Here is a 5,754-nt window from a genome sequence, read left to right as displayed (position 1 = left end):
ACACTTCCAGACTGATGTTAGAGGTGGAGGGAGGGGTTATGCAAGCGAGCTTCCCTCTCAGGTCTGCAGGTTGGCGTGAGCCATGTTCACCCTCCAAAATGAAGAAAGTAAAACGACCATAATATTGTGGTCATAGAATCCTTGAGAAACCTTTGTTTCTGCCTTCTGTCTGTCTCTAAAACAGGGACCTGGGTTGCCCGTGATCCCAATGATAGGGTCAGTGTGGCCGAGACACAGGCTGCTACCTGTAACACAGGTGGCTCTCTGTGGCTGTCCAGCTCCTTGGGAGGGAGCGGCAAAGCCACGGTGGACACGTCACCAGTTCTCTGATACCTGCCTGTCTGGTCGCCCGTGGAAGGCAGAGCTGAATGACAGAGAAAGAGATAGGATGGTAGGATGCATTTCATTCCCATAGGTGGGGCCAATTTGTCATTCTTTAAATTGACTTATTTTCATATAAATAACAGCACTTCAGGGCATCACTCCTGAAAGTCTCCAAATGTCTGATACAGTTTAGTGCCTGCGTTAAAAGAAAGACCACCCCTTTCTCGTATTAATATCCTTGCAGTGTTAATAAATCCCTAGCAGTATTCGGCTTCCCAGTTCTGTGTCCTTCTCTCTCCAACACTGGCGACTCTTCAGGGACAGCACACCTCCTGATTTAAAGCGGTGACTTCGATCTTGTGTAGAGTCTGCATATCTCTTGAAAATGATAAGCATCGGAGCTTGATGTATAGAGTCTCGTAGTTCAGTTTGGACTATTTTTTTTATGAGATCGTTTTTAAATGTTAGAGACCTGAGTAGAAGATTTGTGGTAATACTGGATCCAGGAAATTTACAGTGAAAAGAGTATGAATTTAACCCGAAAAATATTTCTGTGTTCTATAAGTCTTTCAGTGACATTTGGATTAATCAAGCATAATTAAATGTAGTTAGATTTTTGTCAGATTGTAGTTCAAAATAATATTCATCCTTGGAGACGCTAATATATTCTGTAGAAATTTTATTAAGCACTTTAGTTGAGCAAACACCAAGGAGAACAAAATCATTCTCAGGAAGGTTAATTATTAAAAAAACACAAAGTATAGTAGATTATGTAAATCATTTAAATTTTGAATACCATGGCTTGAGCTTTAATTTACATAGATATTTTGGATTTTTTTCCCCACATTTTCCAAAAGCACAGAATTGCAATTGCATTCTTTAAAAGTTCTAATCATTTTAGGGCTTCATTAAGTTTGCTTAACTTTTACATGTTATGGTTTCCAAAAGTGAAGAATGACAGTTGTAGTCTTTAAATTGCAGCTGATTATTTTAGGATTCTACTAAGTTTGTTTCAATTGTAGGAACTGTATTTTTCTGTACCTTTAAAGAAGTGATCTTTTAAGAGATGTATTAAGAGACAGAATGTATGTAAAAGAGAGAGAATGTATGTGAAAGCATCCCACCGTGCCTGGCCTTTCGATAATTGAAATGAAATTTTTAAAGAAAGGTAAAACATAAGAGTTTTGACTATAATGATAAATCTTCTTATTTTAGCAATTTCTTTAAAGGGAGAAGTAAAATTGATTTTATATGTTATATTTTTTTGTACTCAAAGAATTACATGTTCACTGCCCTTGCATGTCTCAGGGAATAGCCTTTGATGAGAATCCCCATGAAAATTTCTGAAACTCTCTCACGATGTGTTCAGATTTGATAGTTCTCACCTAAATTTCTAGAGCTAGAGTTTCAAAAGTACTGTCATCTCAGGAACACAAGATTTCCCAAGAAACTTGAGCCTCGCCCTTATTACCATTCAGATTCTATGTGCTTTAAGCTTTTTCATGATAAATGACACTCAAGTGTGCTTTGTTTAGTAGGTATACAAAGATCTCTTTCTCAACGCTTATCTGAGATTCTGAGATTTTCGTAGAGAGAAAACCCCTGCCATTTGATTTTCTTTGGTAATTTTGCTTATTAGCTTTTCAATGTGGATTCTGTTTCCCATCGGAATTGAATCTTTAGGGGTTAATAAAATTTTTTACAAGAACGTTCTATTAAATAATTCTAACTTTTGCCAACCTAAAAGTGGCCTGCTAATTTGAATTCTGTGCATAGTTTTTGCAAACAGGCTAAAACAGCACAAATGTCAAAGATCATATATACTGTAAGCAGTGTGTTTGCCCTCCAGTTAGCAAAGTAAAGAAATGTTTAACTCTGGCACTTATTACTGGTTTTAACAGCTCTTCAGTTCATCTTTGCCTTCCAAATTGGTTGAAAATGGCAAACTTAGAATAGAATACATGTTAATACCAGAACCACTTAATCTTTTAAAATATTCTTATCTTGAGATTCTTTTTGAGAGAATAGAAAAAGAATCTTAACATTCAGTCGTAAATCTCTTTTGGCTCTTCATGTGTGCTAGGCATTAAAAAGGCAATTATAAAAGTTCAACCAGATTGGAAGTCAAGCTCATTCGCCATTTTGCCATGCTAACTAAATGTAGTGTGACAAGAGGAGTTTGCCAAAACAGGTAGGATGAGTATAAAATGTGATGTTGTTGTTTACAATATATCACGACACCCCTTTCTTATAAATTTTATTTCTTTTTGTCCTCTGAGCTTTTATAACCATGGGAAACCTCGATCAGTATTTTAAAAGGCACCGTATTTACATTAAGAACTGGCTTATGCCTTTATCTAAAAAACTGCTGAGGTTACTATCCCACATATTTAATGAGAACAAACGTTTTAAAATAACTACAGCAGAAGCCTATAGCTATAGGGATCTGAAACCACTGGAGATTGCCTGACACTGAAGAGGGACCAGGCTGAATGGCAGGCTTCGGAGGAGCCTGGCAGGAGGCAGACTTTGCCTGGCTGTCATAACCAGTTTAAAAGATAAAATAGAAGGGTCTCTCCGAGATCCTGTATCTGCTCCCTTTTCTCTAGCTGCCTGTGTAACTTACTGGGGAAAGCATCACATAAATGTCCTTTAGTTTCTTGCTTCTCACTTTTAAAAGTTTCTGTTACAGCTGGCATGTGAATTTGACCAATAGATTGTGCATATACTTAAAACTCTTTTTTTGGACCAGACCAAACTAAATGTATCTTGATTCTGGGTAGACAGTCAAGGCAAGGTTTACCTAGAAAATATCAATTATCGAGTACATAAAAAATTTAAGTTGACGTTACTCGGTGTTGGAGGAATTGAGTTATATTGCCTCCACCTTTGTTTCTGTTATGTTCGTTACAATTATTATGCCCTCTTCTCATGCTGCATCGCACTGGAACTGAATGCTACACTCTGATAAAAACTGGAGTCGTACTTGAGTCTGTTCTGCACGACATGACAGGTTTCAGAAGAATGGGACATACCACTTTAGCATTCTGGCTAACTCTAATCTCTGCCGAGTTCTTGGTGTCATTTGAGGTTGTAATTGCTGCTAGGTTTATACGTACCATCTGTTGCTCTAAGTTCACAACCTCACAAAAGTACGCAAGTGCTGGCAACGTAAATATTTCCCAGATTTAGAATGCAACTTGTGAATACTTAAGAAATGCTTGAACCAAATAAGAAGAGTCAACACGGAGTAAAATATACTGTCGTGGACATATCTAACACTGTGTTTTAATGTAAAGTTACTTGCTTGGCTTACTTTTCATAACTCCTTAACTCATAAAAGCAGTGTCTAAACTGGAAACAATAGCTGATTTGACAAGAGAGGAATATTAACTTATGTATGAAATACAAGTTCATTATAATGTTTGTACCCAGAAGTCCAAATCTGACCTGGTTCGCTTTGTGCATCTGTCAGCTTAGTTACAGCGATAAGTGTAAACGCGTGTCCAGTGCTCATGAGCGGTCCTGTGATTCACAGAGTGAAGCCCGGCCCCCTTGTGCTCTGTGCTGTTCTGTGGCCTGGCTGGGACACACTGTCATGAGGGAAGGATGACTTTGGTTCGAGGTAATTCGTTGCTCCATGTTCTATGGAGAAAAGTATTTTGTTGTTGAGATTGTTGGAAAAACATGACCGGAGAAGTGTGTGGCTCAGAAAATGTACCCCATAAGTCGTGGAGCCATCTGTGGTGTGTGTCCTAGCCAAACTAGTCCAGGAGCATGTGGACAATTCTGTACCACAATCATCAAACAATAAAATGGTAGTTGTGATCCACTGTGCCTTAGTGTAGTCTTTTCCTGAGCTCTCATCCCTCTCGCCTGTAAGTTTCACCTTCTACTTGATCAGTTTCTGAAATTCAGTACATGAACGCCTTTGTAAGTTGCTGGGAATGGACAAAGGATATGATCGATCGAAGGAAAAATAGGTTATGTGGATTCTATGTAGCAGGGGACATTCAGCTCATCTCTTTTGGGAACATCCTTTTGGCAAAATAAAAGAGCTGCTTAACAGTAAGCTGTTATAGCAGTATTTTTCAAAATATGGCTCATGGATGGGAGAAAGGGGACCACATAATATGTTGTCCAAGCCAGGACATCTGTGTTATGCCAAAAGTCAGCCACTGCGCTAATATGTCATTCATAACTGGGGGATAGATAGCTTTCTTGTAGCAGCCACTCCTGACCTGTTTTGAAAATCATGAAGTAACTACAGTTCAGACTCTGAAAGAGACCCTCTAACTCAAGAGTCTGGTTCCGTCAAGCTGCCACAGAGCATTGCACTTCAGTGTATGTTTTTATGTCCTCGTCCTTCATTTCAAATTCTTTGCAATGACTACAGTGCATGTCTACAGATGATTATCTGCTGATATTTTCAGCTGTTCACCTCGTAGTTACATACAGACGTGCTCTTTGATCACAGGACACTAAACCATAAGGTGTGTAGGTGGGGTTCCCTCTGGGAAGGGTTTCTGTAGACCAGTGTTCCCCACTAGAACTCTGTGATGATGAGCATGTTCTCTCTGCTGTCCAATATGGTCACCACTAGCCACTTGAACACTTAAAATGTGGCTAGTTCAACTGAGAAACTGAATTTTTAATTTATATTAAATTTAAATAGTCACCTGTAGCTAGTGACTACGAAATTGGACAGTACAGCTATATACAGCCATTACATGCTATTGAAGCTTTTCTAAATTAACACTGAGTGCCCATTTTCACCAGTCATTGGGCTGGGTGCTTAACAGTACCCTTGTCATTTCTAAGTGTTGATCTTAAATGAATTTTTTGCCCTCTACTCGTTGATGACACTTTTATCAACATAATAGTCTCTCTTGGGATAAGGAAATAAAATGATATTTAGATCTTTTTCTGTCATAGCTACATGGCAGATCAATTCTTATCTTTGCTATAAAAGGCATTGATCGTCAACCTCTATGAATCCAGTTCTCTCAGAGGCTCACTTTGTTTTGTGAGTTGAAATATTAACTGTAGCCCAGACGGTCTCAACATGGCCACGTTGGAATCTCCGAGTCCTCGGCCCTCTCCAGATCCGTTCCATTAGACTGTCTCTGGGAAGGAGTTCCGTAGGGGCTTGTAATGTGTGACAGGGTTGAAAACCACCGATAAAGTCTAAACTATTGACCAGCCTTTGAGACTAGGTAGAATGCTGGCAGCAGCAAATCCTGTCTCCCTAGCACAGAGCAGGCTTAAGATCCTTGCCATTTTATTGATGTTCTGTTTAATAGATAATTGGAAAAATCTTAAAAGAGAGAAAAGGCCTTGTCGATTTGGATCTAGGGCAACTAAGCAGCCTTGCTGTTTTCTTTCTGTGCAAGAAACTCTAAGCTAAAGCTAATGCTACTTGTATTTGCT

The sequence above is a fragment of the Pteropus alecto genome, unplaced genomic scaffold (assembly GCF_000325575.1).
Source record: "Pteropus alecto unplaced genomic scaffold, ASM32557v1 scaffold659, whole genome shotgun sequence".
NCBI classification, from domain to species: Eukaryota; Metazoa; Chordata; class Mammalia; order Chiroptera; family Pteropodidae; genus Pteropus; species Pteropus alecto.
Note: the sequence above shows the minus strand (reverse complement) of the source record.